Below are 25,161 nucleotides of genomic sequence, written 5' to 3'. Positions count from 1 at the left end.
CTGAATATATTCAGGAAAAAACGCATACGCCCTTTTTGGCCAACCAAGCAAGCTTGCAAAGGAAGTCTGCACTACAATGAAGTCTCACTTCCCCCCGGTCAAAAGGGCCATCTGAAAAAAGTGTAAAATCCAGAAAGGCAGGACAGGCCATGGAGAACTGGGAGCCTTGTTATGCTGATGGGCGGGATGTAAATTGCCAACAGACACTCGGGAGAAGTGTATGGTGTTTCCTGAAACATCTAAAAAACAAAGCAACAGAGCCTAGGGCACTTCCACTTATGGTCCTATAGCTTAGGGAAATTAAAATCAAAAAGACACAGCCACCCCAAAGTTTGGGACGCCTCTTTTTACAAGAACCTCATTTACCGTACAAGTTCAATATCACAGAAAGTGAAAAATGGATAAAGAACTTGTGGTACTTACGTACAATGCAGTATCACTCAGCAATGAAATCTATGTCATCAGGCCCGTAGAAGCATAATGAGTGGATTCAGGTACGATGATTCTAACTGAAATAAGTCACACAGAAAAAGAAACATCAAAAGATATCACTAATACATGGAATGTAAACTTGGCTACACAGGAACTGAATTCCAAAACAGAACAGGGTCTCAAATTTAGAAAACCAACTTATGCTTGCTTAAGGGGAAAGGTGAGTTGGGGTGCTGCATAAAACCAGAGATTGAAATGAGCACAGATAAAGTTCCTTAAGCCAAATATGGAACAGACAAGAGCTACTCCTTGCTCAACGAAATGGACTCAACACCCCATATTAAACGCCTAAGAATGTACCTGACTAGTAATTATCTTAAAACCTAGGGATTGCTATGTCTCCGAAAGAGAATCAAGCGTGTGTACTGGGGCATAAATGCAGCAGTGATAGGATTGGAGAGGTTCGGTGAGCAAATGAAGACCCTTTGAAGTCATATTGCATGGTACCCATTCCACGGGTCTCAACTCTCCAGGTTTAAGGTATTCTTCCTTCAGCTAAAACATGCATGTGGAACCCAGAGTATGATCAACCGTGTGATCGGGAGACGTGTTCAAATATGTCTCAGTTTTCATACCCTGGTACTCGGGTGCAACATTCCAGACGCTTTACTAACACTCTCCCGACTTGGACAGTCAGTGCCTTTAACCTCCTGTTTGGCCTAGTTTGCAATTTCTGCGGAAGATGAACAGGAATAGGGAGAACCAATGAGAGACTAGCTGGAGGTGTCTGAACGGGCAAATTTAACTCTCATTTCCCACCAGGAAGAGGAATTAACCAAAGGCTCAGCGTGCCGTGCCGGAAATAGATTAGGGCCTGAAGCCATCCTGCGGTGTTGCGGCCAGCTCACAAGAAAGTGAGTTGAAGAAAGGAGCTCAGGGGCTCTGTAATTCACAAACCTGCAGAGTTATAAATGACAGCTATCGTCCAAAAATATACTGAAGTAAGGCTGCCAAGAGGACTTGAAAGCGGGGCAGAATTGCAGGATACCGATTTCAGGAGGTAGACTGGAATTGCATTGAAAGCGTAGGAAAAGAGGCAGAACGTCCACAATGATGCACTTGGCCAAAAGGGCGTATGCGTTTTTTCCTGAATATATTCAGGAAAAAACGCATACGCCCTTTTTGGCCAACCAAGCAAGCTTGCAAAGGAAATCTGCACTACAATGAAGTCTCACTTCCCCCCGGTCAATAGGGCCATCAGAATAAAGTGTAAAATCCAGAAAGGCAGGACAGGCCATGGAGAACTGGGAGCCTTGTTATGCTGATGGGCGGGATGTAAATTGCCAACAGACACTCGGGAGAAGTGTATGGTGTTTCCTGAAACATCTAAAAAACAAAGCAACAGAGCCTAGGGCACTTCCACTTATGGTCCTATAGCTTAGGGAAATTAATATCAAAAAGACACAGCAACCCCAAAATTTGGGACGGCTCTTTTTACAGGAATCTCTTCTACGGCACAAGTTAAATATCCCAGAGAGCAAATAATGGATAAAGAAGTTGCGGTACTTCTGTACAACAGAATACCACTCAGCAATGAAATCTATGTCACCAGGCCCGTACCAGCATAATGAGTGGATTGAGGCACGATGATTGTAAGTGAAATAAGTCACACAGAAAAAGAAACATCATAAGGTATCACTAATACACGGAATGTGAACTTGGCTACACATGAACTGAATTATAAAACAGAACAGGGTCTCAAGTTTAGAAAACCAACTTATGCCTGCTTAAGGGGGAAGGTGAGTTGGGGTGCTGCATAAAAGCAGAATTTGAAATTAGCACAGATACCGTTCCATAAGCCAAATATGTAATAGACAAGAGCTACCCCTTGCTCAACGAAATGGATTCAACAATGAGGTATCACCTCACACCTGGTAGAATAGGCATCATTGAAAATCTACAAACAAAAAATGCTGGAAAGGGTGTGGAGAAAAGGAACCCTCTTCCACTATTGTTGGGAATATAAATTGATACAGTCATTATGGAGAACAATATGGAATTTCTTAAGAAACTAACAATAGAATTACCATATGATACAGCAATCCCAGTACTGGACATATACCCAGACAAAACCATAAATCAAAAAGAGTCATTCACCGCAATGTTCATTGCATCACTATTTACAATATCGAGGTAATGGAAGCAACCTAAATGCCCACAGACAGACGAATGCATAAAGCTGTGGTACATATATAAAATGGAATATTACTAAGCCATGAAAAGGAATGAAATTGGGTCATTTGTAGAGACGTCGATGGATCTAGAGACTGTCATACAGAGTGAAGTAAGTCAGAAAGAGAAAAACAAATCTTGTATATTCATGCATATATGTGGAACCTAGAGAAACTGTACAGATTAACCATTTTGCAAGGCATAAATAGAGCAACAGATGTAGACAACAAACGTATGGACAACAAGGGGGGAAAGCTGTTGGGGGGTGGTGGTGGGAGGAGTTGAGAGACTGGGATTGGCATGTATACATTTATATGTATAAAATAGATAACCAATAAGAACCTGCTGTATAAAAATATAAAATAAAATTCAAAATTAATAAGAAATAAAATTTAAAAAATAAAACAGAAAAAACAATTATTCCCTGCACATACATGTATTTATATGAATAAATTATTTCCATGCTTATATCTGTAAATACAAAAAAGAGGAATAAAATCTACCTTGAACCAAAAACGAAAAAGAGAAAAAAAACACAGAACCCACCAGTTACACAGAGGAAAACCGTATCAGGGCACTTGCTCCAGTTGTAAACAATTCTGAAGTTGGTCAGTGGTGGGGAATCGTCTCCCATTCAGCCAGCAGCCCCCACGCAACAAGCGTCCTCATTGCAAAGCTGGGGCACCGTGCCGAGGCATCTGTGAGTAAACGTGAGCTGAGCCCCAGGCCAGTTGCTGCTGAACTATTCCCACCCGTCCCAGGTAAAACACCTGAATATATACAAGGACTTGAAAGCCTAGAGGAAGGGCCATAGAGCCACACGAGTGACAGCATGCCGGCCGACTTGGTGCCTGCAGGCCAGCCAGGATGGTCCTGGCCCTGGGTGCTCTTCTGGAAGATTTCCATTTCCCTGCCTGAGATACCCGTCCTGTCCCTGCCCCCACTGCTTTTTTCCTTCCTCACCTCTGCCCAGGGAGAAATTCCAGCAGCAGGTATGGGTGACACATCCTCTTCTTTAGCAGGTGGCAGCCTGGCAACTGCTGCAGAAAGTCCAGCAGAGCCCCACTCACACTGGGCCACCCACAAAGCCGTGGCCTCTCACTCCCTCCCACCAGCCCAGCCCCGAGACTGCTGACAGGGCAGAGAAAATGGCGTCAGGCACGGCTGCAGGGGCTCTTGCTGCCTGGAGTGGTATTTATATTGATCTCAACCCAGGCACACCTGGGGAGGGCTGGCCGGCACGGTAAGGCTGCCCAGGTCAGCCAATCATCACCCCTCAGGGGCTCACAGTTGCAGAAAATGGAACTTGCTGAACCGGCCAGGTCCAAGGAACAGGTGTGGGCTCCTGAGAGTCAGGATAGACAAGGGGCTGCAGCTTTGGCTTGTTTTCTAATCATTTTATCTGGCCCATGAGTGGGAGACAACTTCAAGAAAACCCTCTCCTAATGAGAGGAACCCAGGAGTCAGGGAGAGGAGGGGTGGGTGGTGGTTGGAGACAGAGGCCTGGTGCCCCGGGTGCAGTGGAAGTCTCTGGAAGACCAGGTGGAGGGAGGCCTCACGGAGTGATGCCCAGGGTCACAGACCTGTCGCAGCTGCTGTTTGTTAGTTCAAGTCCTGCTCTGAGGTGCTCTGTGTCAGCTCTGAGCGACAGGTGAGCTGGGGGTGCTCTGCAATGAGGGCTATGTGCACGGTTCCTGTGTGCCCAGCCCTGCCACGGTACCTGCAAGGGTAGCTCTGTATCCTGGGAGGGGCCTGACCACGAGAGCCCCGTGGGCTGGGGTGGGGGTGGGGTACCTGCCCAGGTGAGCTCCATATTCTGGGATTGGTCTGACCACGAGAGCCCCATGGGCTGCTGGGGACCTGGTAAAGGATGTCAGGACAGTCAGTGAAGCCACCGAGGATATACCTCCAGTTGCTCCTAATTCCTACACCCTGCTGGTCATTCTACCAACCACCAGGACATGGTATTCTGTATTAGTCTTCAATGATGCCTTCTTTTGTATTCCATTAGTCCCAGAGTCACAAGAAATTTTGGCTTGTGAGTGGCAGGACTCAACATACAACTAAAACAATACTTCCGGGCCGTCTGGCCCCAAGGGTGCAAAAATTCCCACACCATCTTTGGGGAAAGCTTAGCTAAAGACCTAAAAGTTCTACCTCTGGAAAAGGAAACCCTCCTTCAATATGCAGACGACATTCTGATCACCAGCCCTACTAAGGAGGCCTCTGAACTACCAAGCCAATAAAGGATAGAAGTTGTCCAAGAAAAAGCTCAAATATCACAGACTGCGGTGACCTGCCTGGGCTTCATTCTCACAGAAGGTCAGAGAAGCCCATCCCAGGAAAGGGAAGAAACCATTTTCAGCCTTACCCCTTTCTAAAACTAGAAGACAGCTTAGGGGTTCCTGGGGAGGCCAGGGTTTGCTGCTTCTGGATCCCTAACTACAGTCTACTAGCTGGGCCTCTATATGAAACACTGAAAGGAAAAGATGATGATCCTTTTGAATAGAATCCAGAAGTGGCCTTTCAAGAATGGAAAGAGCAGTCAATTCAGACCCTTGCCCTGGAACTCCCTAATTTAGCTAAACCCTTTGACCTTTACATTCCCGGTGAAAGGTGAATCGCCATTGGAGAATTAGTGCAAAAACTGGGACCACTTGAAATGGAACAATGCAAGAATGCCATCCAGGTAGGATAAACTACGGTCACTAAGGGGCTTGGCCCACTGCCACATCTGGCCAAGATACTGGCGGTATCTAAAAACCTGGAAATCAGCAGCCCAAAAGGCCACCTCCCTCCTAAGGGAAAAGGACCCCACGTGGTGATCCTAACCACCAACCATGCCCTGAAGTTGCAGGGTTCGCTCCGTGGGCACACCGACCTCGAGTGAGGAGGCCCTCCAACTCCAACATCCAGAGAGATAACCGGGGGCAACAGGGCACCATGACGACTCGTGTGAACATCACTTGACCTGGAGTTTCTCTCATAAAACAACAAGAGTGTGTCCCAAAAGAGTAGACTACTGCTTGCAGGACTTACTGCACCCAGAGGGGAGCTAATAATCTTGGCGGGGGAACAGTATACCACACTGTCACCATAGAAAAGCCTACAGACACCGTGATGATGGTGGCCAATAAGACCGGCTGGACTCCTGTTTACTTCAAAAGGCTGTTGACTCAGTAGCCATCATGGTCCTTGATCACCACTGACCCTGGACTGTCTGGGAGTTGAGCGGGCAGGGCTCTGACACCTGGTGCTGTTTGTACGTTAATTCAGGGGCCTAATTGAAGAAAGCGCAGACTACTGGTCAGAGCATCTAGGCTGGCAGAGACGGTCAGCCTAAGGTGGCCGAGCAAATGTGGGGCGGGGTGAAACCGGCCCCCACAGCGTCTCTGCACATCTCTTTCCTGGACCCTTAAAGGTCATTAGAATCTATAACACTTCCAATGCTGGTGCTCAGGTGGACGAGCAGGGAGGCAGGGGTCCTGGGGACAATCAACGTCACCGGGAGGCTGCTGGGGAGAAGCTCTGACCCTCGCCCCAGGGTATGAAGGCTCCCAACTCAGCACTCAGCAGTTACAGAAGAAGGGTCTGCACCCTCAGCACTCCAAGAATGAGGAACAGGACAAAAGGCAGAGGAGGGGTTTGTCCCCAGCAAAGCCCATTAAAAATCCCTGGGAGATAAAAATAGAATCTGGGCAATAAAGTCAAGTCTAACCTTTTATATCCTTTGTGCTTTGTCTAATTTCACGTGCTCCTAGGGTCCCGCATGCAGAGGTTCCACACCCGGCACTTCAGACCAGATTTCCTAGTGCAGAATGGCTGGGTCGACACCTCAGCTCCTGGGGCCCAGTGCAGACTCCACGATATAGAGCCTGAGCTACAGCCAACCCGGCCCTCGAGAGCTCCGCCGCCTCCCACCCTCCCACTGACTCTGACAGGATCTCTACACAGCAGCCCAGCCCACAGCCCACGGGGTAGTGCATGCTCTCACCTCTCCATTCTCTGATCAAAATATAAAGTTTCCTTTGCTTGTGAACAAAACTCAGTCTCGATCTGTTGGCCCCAATGACACTGGGCAGGGGGACACTTGTTGGGGTCCACTCTGGAGGATCAGTAACAGAAATTGAGACTATTGTAACCTCAATGAACAGATGTGTGAGCCAAACTGTAGTTAACATAGAACAGTGTATAAGGCTCGGGTAAAATAAGATGTTTTTAACACTTCCATTTGATATTTCCATCACTTTTTATAAGCAAGTTCAGTGAAAAGGTTTGTCTTATTTGTCAGGTCAATATTAGAGAAACGAAGTGATTTCTTTCCAAGGATGTACATCTAATAATCTTGGTTAAACCTTCAATCTTGTTTTAAATGCTTTTCCATTGAAAATGATACCTCTCTTTCAGCTCCCCCATTTCTGAGAAGTATAAAATCTTATAATTTATTATTACCAAAGGGGAAAGGTGGGAGGAGGGATAAATTAACAGTTTGGAATTAACACATACACACTGCTATGTATAAAATAGATCATCAACAAGGAACTACTGTATAGCACAGGGAACTACACTCAACATTTTGCAATAACCTATAAGGGGAAATAATCTGAAAAAGAATAGATATTTTTATTGACATCATCTATCAATGACAGTTAAAGTGTAGCCTAAGGGAAGCTGGTGGTGAATGCTTCTGACCCTGAAGACTTCAATCATCTAAAGTTTGGACTCTGCCTACTTCCCAAGGCCCTTAATGAACATATGTGTAGCCGTAGCTTAAAAAATTCCCCAGTTTGGGTTTCGGGGAGACACTGATTTTGAAAAAGCCCTGGTGTTCTCCTTACATGAATGGGACTCTTCCTACTGCTAAAACATGTCTGTCACACCCAGAGGATGGTATACCATCTGATCGGGAAGAGTTTGGAAAAGGCATCTCATCTCCTCATCTCCTGGTGCTCGGGTTCACCCCTCCAGCGTCTTTACTAACAGTCTCCCCACTTGGAGATGTCAGCACTGTCAACATCCTGTTGCGTACAGTTTGGAATTTGTCCAGAGGATGAAGCGGAAGGATGAGGAACAATGAGAGACAAGTCCTAGGTGTTCAGACAGGCACATGTCACTCTAATTTCCAATCAGGAAGACGAATTGACCAAAGGCTAGGGTTGCCCATGGAAACAGTATAGGGCTTGAGGAAATCCCGCTGCTTTGTGGCCAGTTCCCATAAACACGAGTTGAACAATGGAACTCAGGGGCAGTAAAATTCACAAAACTGCAGAGTTGAAAATATCCATCACTGAAAAATGTCTTGAGGAAAGTCAGAGAAAAGGACTTGTAAGCAAGGGAGAATGGCAGGAAAGGGATTTGAGGAGGTAGAAAGGACTCGCCATTAAGCACAAGAAAAGGAGCTGAACATTGCCAACATTGCAGTTGGCCAAAAAGGGTGTATGCGTTCTTTTCTGTATATATTCAAGAAAAGGGCATACACTTTTTTAGCCAACCAAACAGGTGGGCACTGGAAGTCAATACTACAAAAGATATCACTTCACATCAGTCAGAAGAGCCATCCTCATAAAGCGTAAACAACAGAAATGCAGGACAGGGCAACGAGAAGAGGGAGCCCTGTGAGACTTATAGTGGAAATGTATATTGCCAACGGCCATTCTGGAGAAGTGTATTGTGTTTACTAAAGCATCTACAAAATGAGCTACAGAGCATAGGGCACTTGCACTCATGGGCGTATATCTTGGGAAAAACAAAAATCGAGAGGACACAGGCACCCCAATGTTTACCCCCTCTCTGTTTAAAAGATCCTCGACTAGGATATAACTTAAATGTCTCTGGAGGGAAAAAATGGATAGAGATGTGGTACTTAGGTAGAGTGGAATATTATTCAGCCTGGAAATCAATGAAATATGGCCAGTTGTAACAACTCCGGAGGAGTTACGTATGATCATTCTAAGTGACAGAATTCAAAAAGAAAAAGACACATATCATAAGATATCACTTAAAGGTGGAATCCAAAATGGCTACACATGAAATAAATTACAAAACAAAAACATAGTCAAATATGTAGAAAACACGCATAAGGCTGCTAAACGGGAAAGGTGGGGAGGGGTGAGGCATCATCCAGGAGGTTGAAATTAGCAAAGATACCATTCCAAATACCAAACTGATAATCAACAAGGCCTACACGGTAGCTAAAAGAACTGCACTCAGCACACTCAAGTCACCGGAAAAGAATATATACGACTGGTAAGAATCTGAAAAAGAATTTATTGATGTCTCTCTGTACGTGAATCAAGTGGATGTACAGCAGCAAGAAACAGAGCTTTGAAAATCAGCTGTAACCAATATAGTAATAAATTGAAAAAAATAAACGACAGAGAGACAGAGAAAACCTCTTACAACTTTTCCTCAGGGACGGTGATGCAACATGGATTGAACACATCTAGACCCACAGCAGGATGAGACATAAGGCTGGAAACTGTTTGCGCTAAGAGAAATGTGAGGTTGGGTGAGGAAATGCACACCCTTTAAAGTAATATTACCTGGTACCCATTCAATGGGTCCCAAATCTGCAGGTTCAAGGGATCTTCCTACAGCTAAAACATGCATGGAAAACCCAGAGGACTGTACACCATGTGATCGGGAGATGTGTCTAAAATGCACCTCATTTATCCTCTCCTGGTGCTCCTGTTCACCATTCCAGCCACGCTACTTAGAATCTCCCCACTTGGAGAATCAGCACATTTAAACTTCTGTTTCACACATTTTGCAAATTGTGAGGAGGATGAACGGGAAGAGGGGGAACCAATGAGAGAAGAGTTGTAGGGGTTTGGATGGGCACATATCACTCTAATTTCCCATTAAGAATAAGAATTAAAGGAAGGCTCAGCCTGCCTCGCCGGAGCCAAAATAGGGCCTGAAGCAATCCTGCGGGTTTGAGGCCAGCTCACAAAAGAGCAACTTAAAAAATGGAGCTCAGGGTCACTGCAATTCACAAACCTGCAGAGTTATAAATGAAAACTAACGTCCAAAAATATGTTGAGGTAAGGCAAAGAAGAGGATCTGAATGCAAGACAGAATTGCAAGAAACAGATTTCAAGAGATAGATTGGACTCGTCTTTAACGCACATGAAAAGCGGCAGAATTTCGACAATGATGCAGTTGGCCCAAAAGGGCGTATGCGTTTTTTCCTGATTATATCCAGGAAAAAACGCATACGCACTTTATGGGCAACGAAGCAAGCAAGCAATGCAAATGTGCACAACAAAGAAGTCTCACTTCCCACCGGTCAAAAGGGCCATCCTAAAAAATTGTAAAAACCAGAAATGCAGGACAGGCCATGGAGAACAGGGAGCCTTTATACGCTGATGGGCAGTGTGTGAACTGCCGAGAGCCACTCTGGAGAAGTGTATGGTGGTTCCTAAATCATCTAAAAAACAGAGCTACAGAGCATAGGACCCTTCCAATCATGGGAGTATATCTAGGGAAGTCTAAAAATCAACAAGACACAAGCACACCACAGTTTAGGGCTACTCTGTTTACAAGAACCTCAACTTCAGTACACCTTAAATATCCCAGGAAAGAGAACAATGGATAAAGAAGATGTGGTACTTATGTACAATGGAATATCTCTTCACCATGAAATCAATGTAATAAGGCTAGTAGAAGGATAAAGAGTGGATTTAGGTCCGATAATACTACTTGAAATAAGTCAAACAGAAAAAGAAACATATCATAAGATATCACTTATAGAGGGAGGGTAAATATGGCTGCACAAGAAATGAATTACAGAACAGAACAGTGTCTCACATTTAGAAAACACACTTATGTCAGCTTAAGGGGAAAGGAGAGGTGGGGTGATGCATAAAACCAGAGTTTGAAATTAGCACAGATACCGTTCAATAAACCAAATAGGTATTAGACAAGATCTACACCTTGCTCAATGAACAGGCCTCAACACACCCTATACACCGCAGAGAAATATATCTGAGGAATAAGAATCTTAAAACCCATGTATTGATATATCTCCATAAGGGAATCAAGTGTGTGCAGAGCGGCACAAACACAGCAGTGAAAAGGAGCTAAACCCCATTATAGAAATAAATTTTAAAAACAAAACGCTGAAACAATGAAAGAGAGAAAAATTCTTACAAAATTCGCTCAGGGGCTGTGATGCAACCTGGATTGACCACATATAAACCCACAGCTGGATAAGACATAAGGCTGGACACTTGGGGCTGACAGGATTGGTGAGCTTTGGTGAGCAACTGCCGAAAGTTTAATGCAATACTTCATGCTACTCAGTCCAAGGGTCCCAACACTCCAGGTTGAAGGGAATCTTCCTACAGCTAAACCATGCTTGGGAAACCCAGCGACTGGTATACCATATGATCGGGAAAGGTTTCTAAAACGCACCTCATTTTTCCTCTCCTGGGGCTCCGGATCGACATTCCAGCCGCTTTACTAACAACATCCCCACATGGAGTCAATGCCTTTAAGTTCTGGTATCGCACAGTCTGCAGTTAGTGCAGAGGATGAATGGGAATAGCGGGAACCAGTGAGAAACTAGCTGTAGCAGTTTCAATGGGCACATGTCACTCTAATATCACATCAGTAAGAAGAATTAACCAAAGGCACAGCAAGGTGCCCCAGAAGAAAAATAGGGCTTCAAGGAATCCTGTGGTTACGGGGCAAGACCACGAAAATAAGAGCTAAAAAATGGAGCTAAGGGCCACTGCAATTCAAAAACCTGCAGAGTTATAAAGGCCAAGTATTTTGAAAAAATAGATTTCAGGAGGTAGACTGGAATTGCATTGAAAACATATGAAGAGAGTCAGAAACTCGACAATGATGCACTTGGCCAAAAAGGGCATATGTGTTTTTTCCTGAATATATTCAGGAAAAAACGCATACGCACTTTTTGGCCAACCAAGTAAGCTTGCAAAGGAAATCTGCACTACAATGAAGTCTCACTTCCCCCTGGTCAAAAGGGCCATCTGAAAAAAGTGTAAAATCCATAAAGGCACGACAGGCCATGGAGAACTGGGAGCCTTGTTATGCTGATGGGCGGGATGTAAATTGCCAACAGCCACTCTGGAGAAGTGTATGGTGTTTCCTGAAACATCTAAAAAACAAAGCAACAGAGCCTAGGGCACTTCCACTTATGGTCCTATAGCTTAGGGAAATTAAAATCAAAAAGACACAGCCACCCCAAAGTTTGGGACGCCTCTGTTTACAAGAACCTCGTTTACCGTACAAGTTCAATATCGCAGAAAGTGAAAAATGGATAAAGAACTTGTGGTACTTACGTACAATGCAATATCACTAAGCAATGAAATCTATGTCATCAGGCCCGTAGCAGCATAATGAGTGGATTCAGGTATGATGATTCGAACTGAAATAAGTCACACAGAAAAGAAACATCATAAGGTATCACTAATACACAGAATGTGAACTTGGCTACACATGAACTGAATTACAAAACAGAACAGTGTCTCAAGTTTAGAAAACCAACTTATGATTGCTTAACGGGGAAGGTGAGTTGGGGTGCTGCATAAAACCAGAGATTGAAATGAGCACAGATAAAGTTCCTTAAGCCAAATATGGAATAGACAAGAGCTACTCCTTGCTCAACGAAATGGACTCAACACCCCATATTAAACGCCTAAGAATGTACCTGACTAGTAAGTATCTTAAAACCTATGGATTGCTATGTATCCAAAAGAAAATCAAGCGTGTGTACAGGGGCATAAACGCAGCAGTGATAGGATTGGAGAGGTTTGGTGAGCAAATGAAGACCCTTTGAAGTCATATTGCATGGTACCCATTACACGGGTCTCAACTCTCCAGGTTTAAGGTATTCTTCCTTCAGCTAAAACATGCATGTGGAACCCAGAGTATGATCAACCGTGTGAACGGGAGACGTGTTCAAATATGTCTCAGTTTTCCTCCCCTGGTACTCGGGTGCAACATTCAAGACGCTTTACTAACACTCTCCCCACTTGGAGACTCAGCGCCTTTAACCTCCTGTTTGGCCCAGTTTGCAATTTCTGCGGAAGATGAACAGTAATACCGAGAACCAATGAGAGACTAGCTGGAGGTGTCTGGACGGGCAAACTTAACTCTCATTTCCGACCAGGAAGAGGAAATAACCAAAGGCTCAGCGTGCCGTGCCGGAACCAGATTAGGGCCTGAAGCCATCCTGCGGTGTTGCGGCCAGCTCAAAAGAAAGCGAGTTGAAGAAAGGAGCTCAGGGGCACTGTAATTCACAAACCTGCAGAGTTATAAATGACAGCTATCGTCCAAAAATAGACTGAAGTAAGGCTGCCAAGAGGACTTGAAAGCGGGGCAGAATTGCAGGAAACCGATTTCAGGATGTAGACTGGAATTGCATTGAAAGCATAGGAAAAGAGGCAGAACGTCCACAATGATGCACTTGGCCAAAAAGGGCGTATGCGTTTTTTCCTGAATATATTCAAGAAAAAACGTATACGCCCTTTTTGGCGAACCAAGCAAACTTGCAAAGGAAATCTGCACTACAATGAAGTCTCACTTCCCCCCGGTCAAAAGGGCCATCTGAAAAAAGTGTAAAATCTAGAAAAGCAGGACAGGCCATGGAGAACTGGGAGCCTTGTTATGCTGATGGGCGGGATGTAAATTGCCAACAGACACTCGGGAGAAGTGTATGGTGTTTCCTGAAACATCGAAAAAACAAAGCAACAGAGCCTAGGGCACTTCCACTTATGGTCCTATAGCTTAGGGAAATTAAAATCAAAAAGACACAGCCACCCCAAAGTTTGGGACGCCTCTGTTTACAAGAACCTCGTTTACAGTACAAGTTCAACATCGCAGAAAGTGAAAAATGGATAAAGAAGTTGTGGTATTTACTTACAAAGCAATATCACTCAGCAATGAAATATATGACATCAGGCTCTTAGCAGCACAATGAGTGCTTTCAGGTATGATGATTCTAACTGAAATAAGTCACACAGAAAAAGAAACATCATAAGATATCAGTAATACACGGAATGTAAACCTGGCTACACAGGAACTGAATTACAGAACAGAACAGGGTCTCAAATTTAGAAAACCAACTTATGCTTGCTTAAGGGGAAAGGTGAGTTTTGGTGCTGCATAAAACCAGAGACTGAAATGAGCACAGATAGTTCCTTAAGCCAAATATGGAATAGACAAGAGCTACTCCTTGCTCAACGAAATGGACTCAACAACCCATATTAAACGCCTAAGAATGTACCTGACTAGTAAGTATCTTAAAACCTATGGATTGCTATGTCTCCGAAAGAGAATCAAGCGTGTGTACAGGGGCATAAACGCAGCAGTGATAGGATTGGAGTGGTTCGGTGAACAATTGAAGACCCTTTGAAGTCATATTGCATGGTACCCTTTACACGGGTCTCAACTCTCCAGGTTTAAGGTATTCTTCCTTCAGCTAAAACATGCATGTGGAACCCAGAGTATGATCAACCGTTTGAACGGGAGACGTGTTCAAATATGTCTCAGTTTTCGTACCCTGCTACTCGGGTGCAACATTCCAGACGCTTTACTAACACTCTCCCGACTTGGAGGGTCAGTCCCTTTAACCTCCTGTTTGGCCCGGTTTGCAATTTCTGCGGAAGATGAACAGGAATAGCGAGAACCAATGAGAGACTAGCTGGAGGTGTCTGGCCGGGCAAATTTAACTCTCATTTCCCACCAGGAAGAGGAATTAACCAAAGGCTCAGCGTGCCGTGCCGGAACCAGATTAGGGCCTGAAGCCATCCTGCGGTGTTGCGGCCAGCTCACAAGAAAGCGAGTTGAAGAAAGGAGCTCAGGGGCACTGTAATTCACAAACCTGCAGAGTTATAAATGACAGCTATCGTCCAAAAATATACTGAAGTAAGGCTGCCAAGAGGACTTGAAAGCGGGGCAGAATTGCAGGAAACCGATTTCAGGAGGTAGACTGGAATTGCATTGAAAGCATAGGAAAAGAGGCAGAACGTCCACAATGATGCACTTGGCCTAAAACGGCGTATGCGTTTTTTCCTGAATATATTCAGGAGAAAACGCATACGCCCTTTTTGGCCCACCAAGCAAACTTGCAAAGGAAATCTGCACTACAATGAAGTCTCACTTCCCCCCGGTCAAAAGGGCCATCTGAAAAAAGTGTAAAATCCAGAAAGGCAGGACAGGCCATGGAGAACTGGACGCCTTGTTATGCTGATGGGCGGGATGTAAATTGCCAAAGACACTCGGGAGAAGTGTATGGTGTTTCCTGAAACATCTAAAAAACAAAGCAACAGAGCCTAGGGCACTTCCACTTATGGTCCTATAGCTTAGGGAAATTAAAATCTAAAAGACACAGCCACCCCAAAGTTTGGGACGCCTCTGTTTACAAGAACCTCGTTTACCTTACAAGTTCAATATCACAGAAAGTGAAAAATGGATAAAGAAGTTGTGGTATTTACTAACAAAGCAATATCACTCAGCAATGAAATCTGTGTCATCAGGCCCTTAGTAGCACAATGAGTGGATTCAGGTATGATGATTCTAACTGAAATAAGTCACACAGAAAAAGAAACATCATAAGATATCAGTAATACACGGAATGTAAACCTGGCTACACAGGAACTGAATTACAGAACAGAACAGGGTCTCAAATTTAGAAAACCAACTTATGCTTGCTTAAGGGGAAAGGTGAGTTTTGGTGCTGCATAAAACCAGAGACTGAAATGAGCACAGATAGTTCCTTAAGCCAAATATGGAATAGACAAGAGCTACTCCTTGCTCAACGAAATGGACTCAACAACCCATATTAAACGCCTAAGAATGTACCTGACTAGTAAGTATCTTAAAACCTATGGATTGCTATGTCTCCGAAAGAGAATCAAGCGTGTGTACAGGGGCATAAACGCAGCAGTGATAGGATTGGAGTGGTTCGGTGAACAATTGAAGACCCTTTGAAGTCATATTGCATGGTACCCTTTACACGGGTCTCAACTCTCCAGGTTTAAGGTATTCTTCCTTCAGCTAAAACATGCATGTGGAACCCAGAGTATGATCAACCGTTTGAACGGGAGACGTGTTCAAATATGTCTCAGTTTTCGTACCCTGCTACTCGGGTGCAACATTCCAGACGCTTTACTAACACTCTCCCGACTTGGAGGGTCAGTCCCTTTAACCTCCTGTTTGGCCCGGTTTGCAATTTCTGCGGAAGATGAACAGGAATAGCGAGAACCAATGAGAGACTAGCTGGAGGTGTCTGGCCGGGCAAATTTAACTCTCATTTCCCACCAGGAAGAGGAATTAACCAAAGGCTCAGCGTGCCGTGCCGGAACCAGATTAGGGCCTGAAGCCATCCTGCGGTGTTGCGGCCAGCTCACAAGAAAGCGAGTTGAAGAAAGGAGCTCAGGGGCACTGTAATTCACAAACCTGCAGAGTTATAAATGACAGCTATCGTCCAAAAATATACTGAAGTAAGGCTGCCAAGAGGACTTGAAAGCGGGGCAGAATTGCAGGAAACCGATTTCAGGAGGTAGACTGGAATTGCATTGAAAGCATAGGAAAAGAGGCAGAACGTCCACAATGATGCACTTGGCCTAAAACGGCGTATGCGTTTTTTCCTGAATATATTCAGGAGAAAACGCATACGCCCTTTTTGGCCCACCAAGCAAACTTGCAAAGGAAATCTGCACTACAATGAAGTCTCACTTCCCCCCGGTCAAAAGGGCCATCTGAAAAAAGTGTAAAATCCAGAAAGGCAGGACAGGCCATGGAGAACTGGGCGCCTTGTTATGCTGATGGGCGGGATGTAAATTGCCAAAGACACTCGGGAGAAGTGTATGGTGTTTCCTGAAACATCTAAAAAACAAAGCAACAGAGCCTAGGGCACTTCCACTTATGGTCCTATAGCTTAGGGAAATTAAAATCTAAAAGACACAGCCACCCCAAAGTTTGGGACGCCTCTGTTTACAAGAACCTCGTTTACCTTACAAGTTCAATATCACAGAAAGTGAAAAATGGATAAAGAAGTTGTGGTATTTACTAACAAAGCAATATCACTCAGCAATGAAATCTGTGTCATCAGGCCCTTAGTAGCACAATGAGTGGATTCAGGTATGATGATTCTAACTGAAATAAGTCTCACAGAAAAAGAAACATCATAAGATATCAGTAATACACGGAATGGAAACTTGGCTACACAGGAACTGAATTACAGAATAGAACAGGGTCTCAAATTTAGAAAACCAACTTATGCTTGCTTAAGGGGAAAGGTGAGTTGGGGTGCTGCATAAAACCAGAGATTGAAATGAGCACAGATAAATTTCCTTAAGCCAAATATGGAATAGACAAGAGCTACTCCTTGCTCAAAGAATTGGACTCAACACCGCATATTAAACGCCTAAGAATGTACCTGACTAGTAAGTATCTTAAAACCTATGGATTGCTATGTCTCCGAAAGAGAATCAAGCATGTGTACAGGGGCATAAACGCAGCAGTGATAGGATTGGAGAGGTTCGTGAGCAAATGAAGACCCTTTGAAGTCATATTGCATGGTACCCATTCCATGGGTTTCAACTACCCAGTTTTAAGGTATTCTTCCTTCAGCTAAAACATGCATGTGGAACCTAGAGTATGATCAACCATGTGATCGGGAGACGTGTTCAAATATGTCTCAGTTTTCGTACCCTGGTACTCGGGTGCAACATTCCAGACGCTTTACTAACACTCTCCCCACTTGGAGAGTCAGTCCCTTTAACCTCCTGTTTGGCCCAGTTTAAAATTTCTGTGGAAGATGAACAGGAATAGCGAGAACCAATGAGAGACTAGCTGGAGGTGTCTGGATGGGCAAATTTAACTCTCATTTCCCACCAGGAAGAGGAATTAACCAAAGGCTCAGCGTGCCGTGCCAGAACCAGATTAGGGCCTGAAGACATCCTGCGGTTTTGCGGCCAGGTCACAAGAAAGCGAGTTGACTAAAGGAGCTCAGGGGCACTGTAATTCACAAACCTGCAGAGTTATAAATGACAGCTATCGTCCAAAAATAGACTGAAGTAAGGCTGCCAAGAGGACTTGAAAGCGAGGCAGAATTGCAGGAAACCGATTTCAGGAGGTAGACTGGAATTGCATTGAAAGCATAGGAAAAGAGGCAGAACGTCCACAATGATGCACTTGGCCAACAAGAGCGTATGCGTTTTTTCCTGAATATATTCAGGAAAAAACGCATACGCCCTTTTTGGCCAACCAAGCAAACTTGCAAAGGAAATCTGCACTACAATGAAGTCTCACTTCTCCCCGGTCAAAAGGGCCATCTGAAAAAAGTGTAAAATCCAGAAAGGCAGGACAGGCCATGGAGAACTGGGAGCCTTGTTATGCTGATGGGCGGGATGTAAATTGCCAGCAGACACTCAGGAGAAGTGTATGGTGTTTCCTGAAACATCTAAAAAACAAAGCAACAGAGCCTAGGGCACTGCCACTTATGGTCCTATAGCTTAGGGAAATTAAAATCAAAAAGACACAGCCACCCCAAAGTTTGGGACGCCTCCGTTTATAAGACCCTCATTTACCGTACAAGTTCAATATCACAGAAAGTGAAAAATGGATAAAGAACTTGTGGTACTTACGTACAATGTAGTATCACTCAGCAATGAAATCTATGTAATCAGGCCCATAGCAGAATAATGAGTGGATTCAGGTACGATGATTCTAACTGAAATAAGTCACACAGAAAAAGAAACATCATAAGATATCACTAACACACGGAATGTAAACTTGGCTACACAGGAACTGCATTCCAAAACAGAACAGGGTCTCAAATTTAGAAAACCAACTTATGCTTGCTTAAGGGGAAAGGTGAGTTGGGGTGCTGCATAAAACCAGAGATTGAAATGAGCACAGATAAAGTTCCTTAAGCCAAATATGGAATAGACAAGAGCAACTCCTTGCTCAACGAAATGGACTCAAAACCCCATATTAAACGCCTAAGAATGTACCTGACTAGTAAGTATCTTAAAACCTATGGATTGCTATGTCTCCAAAAGAGAATCAAGCGTGTGTACAGGGGCATAACCGCAGCAGTGATAGGATTGGAGAGGTTCGGTGAGCAAATGAAGACCCTTTGAAGTCATATTGCATGGTACCCTTTACACGGGTCTCAACTCTCCAGGTTTAAGGTATTCTTCCTTCAGCTAAAACATGCATGTGGAACCAAGAGTATGATCAACCATGTGAACGGGAGTCGTGTTCAAATATGTCTCAGTTTTCCTCCCCTGGTACTCGGGTGCAACATTCCAGACGCTTTACTAACACTCTCCCGACTTGGAGAGTCAGTCCCTTTAACCTCCTGTTTGGCCCAGTTTGCAATTTCTGCGGAAGATGAACAGGAATAGCGAGAACCAATGAGAGGCTAGCTGGAGGTGTATGGACGGGCAAATTTAACTCTCATTTCCCACCAGGAAGAGGAATTAACCAAAGGCTCAGCATGCCGGCCCGGAACCAGATTAGGGCCTGAAGCCATCCTGCGGTGTTACGGCCAGGTCACAAGAAAGCGAGTTGAAGAAAGGAGCTCAGGGGCACTGTAATTCACAAACCTGCAGAGTTATAAATGACAGCTATCGTCCAAAAATATACTGAAGTAAGGCTGCCAAGAGGACTTGAAAGCGGGGCAGAATTGCAGGAAACCAATTTCAGGAGGTAGACTGGAATTGCATTGAAAGCATAGGAAAAGAGGCAGAACGTCCACAATGATGCACTTGGCCAAAAAGGGCGTATGCGTTTTTTCCTGAATATATTCAGGAAAAAACGCATACGCACTTTTTGGCCAACCAAGCAAGCTTGCAAAGGAAATCTGCACTACAATGAAGTCTCACTTCTCCCCGGTCAAAAGGGCCATCTGAAAAAAGTGTAAAATCCAGAAAGGCAGGACAGGTCATGGAGAACTGGGAGCCTTGTTATGCTGATGGGCGGGATGTAAATTGCCAACAGACACTCAGGAGAAGTGTATGGTGTTTCCTGAAACATCTAAAAAACAAAGCAACAGAGCCTAGGGCACTTCCACTTATGGTCCTATAGCTTAGGGAAATTAAAATCAAAAAGACACAGCCACCCCAAAGTTTGGAACGGCTCTGTTTACAAGAACCGCATTTACAGTACAAGTTCAACATCGCAGAAAGTGAAAAATGGATAAAGAAGTTGTGGTATTTACTTACAAAGCAATATCACTCAGCAATGAAATCTATGTCATCAGGCCCTTAGCAGCACAATGAGTGGATTCAGGTATGATGATTCTAACTGAAATAAGTCACACAGAAAAAGAAACATCATAAGATATCAGTAATACACGGAATGTAAACTTGGCTACACAGGAACTGAATTACAGAACAGAACAGGGTCTCAAATTTAGAAAACCAACTTATGCTTGCTTAAGGGGAAAGGTGAGTTGGGGTGCTGCATAAAACCAGAGATTGAAATGAGCACAGATAAAGTTCCTTAAGCCAAATATGGAATAGACAAGAGCTACTCCTTGCTCAACGAAATGGACTCAACACCGCATATTAAACGCCTAAGAATGTACCTGACTAGTAAGTATCTTAAAACCTATAGATTGCTATGTCTCCGAAAGAGAATCAAGCATGTGTACAGGGGCATAAACGCAGCAGTGATAGGATTGGAGAGGTTCGGTGAGCAAATGAAGACCCTTTGAAGTCATATTGCATGGTACCCATTCCACGGGTTTCAACTACCCAGGTTTTAGGTATTCTTCCTTCAGCTAAAACATGCATGTGGAACCCAGAGTATGATCAACCATGTCATCGGGAGACGTGTTCAAATATGTCTCAGTTTTCCTCCCCTGGTACTCGGGTGCAACATTCCAGACGCTTTACTAACACTCTCCCCACTTGGAGAGTCAGCGCCTTTAACCTCCTGTTTGGCCCAGTTTGCAATTTCTGCGGAAGATGAACAGGAATAGCGAGAACCAATGAGAGGCTAGCTGGAGGTGTCTGGACGGGCAAATTTAACTCTCATTTCCCACCAGGAAGAGGAAATAACCAAAGGCTCAGCGTGCCGTACCGGAACCACATTAGGGCCTGAAGCCATCCTGCGGTGTTGCGGCCAGCTCAAAAGAAAGCGAGTTGAAGAAAGGAGCTCAGGGGCACTGTAATTCACAAACCTGCAGAGTTATAAATGACAGCTATCGTCCAAAAATAGACTGAAGTAAGGCTGCCAAGAGGACTTGAAAGCGGGGCAGAATTGCAGGAAACCGATTTCAGGAGGTAGACTGGAATTGCATTGAAAGCATAGGAAAAGAGGCAGAACGTCCACAATGATGCACTTGGCCAAAAAGGGCGTATGCGTTTTTTCCTGAATATATTCAGGAAAAAACGCATACGCCCTTTTTGGCCAACCAAGCAAGCTTGCAAAGGAAATCTGCACTACAATGAAGCCTCACTTCCCGCCAGTGAAAAGTGCCATCTGAAAAAAGTGTAAAATCCAGAAAGGCAGGACAGGCCATGGAGAACTGGGAGCCTTGTTATGCTGATGGGCGGGATGTAAATTGCCAACAACCACTCGGGAGAAGTGTATGGTGTTTCCTGAAACATCTAAAAAACAAAGCAACAGAACCTAGGGCACTTCCACTTATGGTCCTATAGCTTAGGGAAATTAAAATCAAAAAGACACAGCCACCCCAAAGTTTGGAACGGCTCTGTTTACAAGAACCTCGTTTACAGTACAAGTTCAACATCGCAGAAAGTGAAAAATGGATAAAGAAGTTGTGGTATTTACTTACAAAGCAATATCACTCAGCAATGAAATCTGTGTCATCAGGCCCTTAGCAGCACAATGAGTGGATTCAGGTATGATGATTCTAACTGAAATAAGTCACACAGAAAAAGAAACATCATAAGATATCAGTAATACACGGAATGGAAACTTGGCTACACAGGAACTGAATTACAGAACAGAACAGGGTCTCAAATTTAGAAAACCAACTTATGCTTGCTTAAGGGTAAAGGTGAGTTGGGGTGCTGCATAAAACCAGAGATTGAAATGAGCACAGATAAAGTTCCTTAAGCCAAATATGGAATAGACAAGAGCTACTCCTTGCTCAACGAAATGGACTCAACACCGCATATTAAACGCCTAAGAATGTACCTGACTAGTAAGTATCTTAAAACCTGTGGATTGCTATGTCTCCGAAACAGAATCAAGCATGTGTACAGGGGCATAGACGCAGCAGTGATAGGATTGGAGAGGTTCGGTGAGCAATTGAAGACCCTTTGAAGTCATATTGCATGGTACCCATTACACGGGTCTCAACTCTCCATGTTTAAGGTATTCTTCCTTCAGCTAAAACATGCATGTGGAACCCAGAGTATGATCAACCATGTGAACGGGAGACGTGTTCAAATATGTCTCAGTTTTCCACCCCTGGTACTCGGGTGCAACATTCCAGATGCTTTACTAACACTCTCCCCACTTGGAGAGTCAGTCCCTTTAACCTCCTGTTTGGCCCAGTTTGCAATTTCTGCGGAAGATGAACAGGAATAGCGAGAACCAATGGAGACTAGCTGGAGGTGTCTGGACGGGCAAATTTAACTCTCATTTCCCACCAGGAAGAGGAATTAATCAAAGGCTCAGCGTGCCATGCCAGAACCAGATTAGGGCCTGAAGCCATCCTGCGGTGTTGCGGTCAGGTCACAAGAAAGCGAGTTGAAGAAAGGAGCTCAGGGGCACTGTAATTCACAAACCTGCAGAGTTATAAATGACAGCTATCGTCCAAAAATAGACTGAAGTAAGGCTGCCAAGAGGACTTGAAAGCGGGGCAGAATTGCAGGAAACCGATTTCAGGAGGTAGACTGGAATTGCATTGAAAGCATAGGAAAAGAGGCAGAACGTCCACAATGATGCACTTGGCCAAAAAGGGCGTATGCATTTTTTCCTGAATATATTCAGGAAAAAACGCATACGCCCTTTTTGGCCAACCAAGCAAGCTTGCAAAGGAAATCTGCACTACAATGAAGTCTCACTTCCCCGCGGTCAAAAGGGCCATCTGCAAAAAGTGTAAAATCCAGAAAGGCAGGACAGGCCATGGAGAACTGGGAGCCTTGTTATGCTGATGGGCGGGATGTAAATTGCCAACAACCACTCGGGAGAAGTGTATGGTGTTTCCTGAAACATCTAAAAAACAAAGCAACAGAACCTAGGGCACTTCCACTTATGGTCCTATAGCTTAGGGAAATTAAAATCAAAAAGACACAGCCACCCCAAAGTTTGGAACGGCTCTGTTTACAAGAACCTCATTTACAGTACAAGTTCAACATCGCAGAAAGTGAAAAATGGATAAAGAAGTTGTGGTATTTACTTACAAAGCAATATCACTCAGCAATGAAATCTGTGTCATCAGACCCTTAGCAGCACAATGAGTGGATTCAGGTATGATGATTCTAACTGAAATAAGTCACACAGAAAACGAAACATCATAAGATATCAGTAATACACGGAATGTAAACTTGGCTACACAGGAACTGAATTACAGAACAGAACAGGGTCTCAAATTTAGAAAACCAACTTATGCTTGCTTAAGGGGAAAGGTGAGTTGGGGTGCTGCATAAAACCAGAGATTGAAATGAGCACAGATAAATTTCCTTAAGCCAAATATGGAATAGACAAGAGCTACTCCTTGCTCAACGAAATGGACTCAACACCCCATTTTAAACGCCTAAGTATGTACCTGACTAGTAAGTATCTTGAAACCTATGGATTGCTATGTCTCCAAAAGAGAATCAAGCGTGTGTACAGGGGCATAAACGCAGCAGTGATAGGATTGGAGAGGTTCGGTGAGCCAATGAAGACCCTTTGAAGTCATATTGCATGGTACCCATTCCACGGGTCTCAACTCTCCAGGTTTAAGGTATTCTTCCTTCAGCTAAAACATGCATGTGGAACCCAAGTATGATCAACCATGTGATCAGGAGACGTGTTCAAATATGTCTCAGTTTTCCTCCCCTTGTACTCGGGTGCAACATTCCAGACGCTTTACTAACACTCTCCCCACTTGGAGAGTCAGCGCCTTTAACCTCCTGTTTGGCCCAGTTTGCAATTTCTGCGGAAGATGAACAGGAATAGCGAGAACCAATGAGAGGCTAGCTGGAGGTGTCTGGACGGGCAAATTTAACTCTCATTTCCCACCAGGAAGAGGAATTAACCAAAGGCTCAGCGTGCCGTGCCAGAACCAGATTAGGGCCTGAAGACATCCTGCGGTGTTGCGGCCAGCTCAAAAGAAAGCGAGTTGAAGAAAGGAGCTCAGGGGCACTGTAATTCACAAACCTGCAGAGTTATAAATGACAGCTATCGTCCAAAAATAGACTGAAGTAAGGCTGCCAAGAGGACTTGAAAGCGGGGCAGAATTGCAGGAAACCGATTTCAGGAGGTAGACTTGAATTGCATTTCAAGCATAGGAAAAGAGGCAGAACGTCCACAATGATGCACTTGGCCAAAAAGGGCGTATGCGTTTTTTCCTGAATATATTCAGGAAAAAACGCATACGCCCTTTTTGGCCAACCAAGCAAGCTTGCAAAGGAAATCTGCACTACAATGAAGTCTCACTTCCCCCTGGTCAAAAGGGCCATCTGAAAAAAGTGTAACATCCAGAAAGGCAGGACAGCCCATGGAGAACTGGGAGCCTTGTTATGCTGATGGGCGGGATGTAAATTGCCAACAGACACTCGGGAGAAGTGTATGGTGTTTCCTGAAACATCTAAAAAACAAAGCAACAGAACCTAGGGCACTTCCACTTATGGTCCTATAGCTTAGGGAAATTAAAATCAAAAAGACACAGCCACCCCAAAGTTTGGAACGGCTCTGTTTACAAGAACCTCGTTTACAGTACAAGTTCAACATCGCAGAAAGTGAAAAATGGATAAAGAAGTTGTGGTATTCACTTACAAAGCAATATCACTCAGCAATGAAATCTGTGTCATCAGGCCCTTAGCAGCACAATGAGTGGATTCAGGTATGATGATTCTAACTGAAATAAGTCACACAGAAAAAGAAACATCATAAGATATCAGTAATACACGGAATGGAAACTTGGCTACACAGGAACTGAATTACAGAACAGAACAGGGTCTCAAATTTAGAAAACCAACTTATTCTTGCTTAAGGGTAAAGGTGAGTTGGGGTGCTGCATAAAACCAGAGATTGAAATGAGCACAGATAAAGTTCCTTAAGCCAAATATGGAATAGCCAAGAGCTACTCCTTGCTCAACGAAATGGACTCAACACCGCATATTAAACGCCTAAGAATGTACCTGACTAGTAAGTATCTTAAAACCTATGGATTGCTATGTCTCCGAAAGAGAATCAAGCATGTGTACAGGGGCATAAACGCAGCAGTGATAGGATTGGAGAGGTTCGGTGAGCAAATGAAGACCCTTTGAAGTCATATTGCATGGTACCCATTCCACGGGTTTCAACTACCCAGGTTTTAGGTATTCTTCC

The 25,161-nt window shown here is 44.2% G+C and overlaps 1 long non-coding RNA gene across 48 annotated transcripts in view; it reads right to left on the bottom strand.

Moving 5' to 3' along the window:
• Positions 1-25,161, bottom strand: part of LOC307181221 — a 2,056,127-nt gene that overhangs the window by 695,040 nt on the left and 1,335,926 nt on the right. For 39 of the 48 annotated variants that reach the window (XR_013826124.1, XR_013826125.1, XR_013826150.1 and 36 more), the window contains one exon: positions 23,024-23,109. The exons of 7 other annotated variants lie outside the window; for them this stretch is intronic. This is a non-coding gene — a long non-coding RNA (uncharacterized lncRNA). The remainder of the gene's footprint in view (positions 1-23,023; positions 23,110-25,161) is intronic. 2 more of the 48 variants (XR_013826169.1, XR_013826127.1) reach the window with 1 other exon arrangement.

This window comes from Stenella coeruleoalba (assembly GCF_951394435.1).
Source record: "Stenella coeruleoalba genome assembly, contig: scaffold_47, whole genome shotgun sequence".
Classification (NCBI taxonomy): Eukaryota; Metazoa; Chordata; class Mammalia; order Artiodactyla; family Delphinidae; genus Stenella; species Stenella coeruleoalba.
This window is presented reverse-complemented; position numbering and strand designations above follow the sequence as displayed.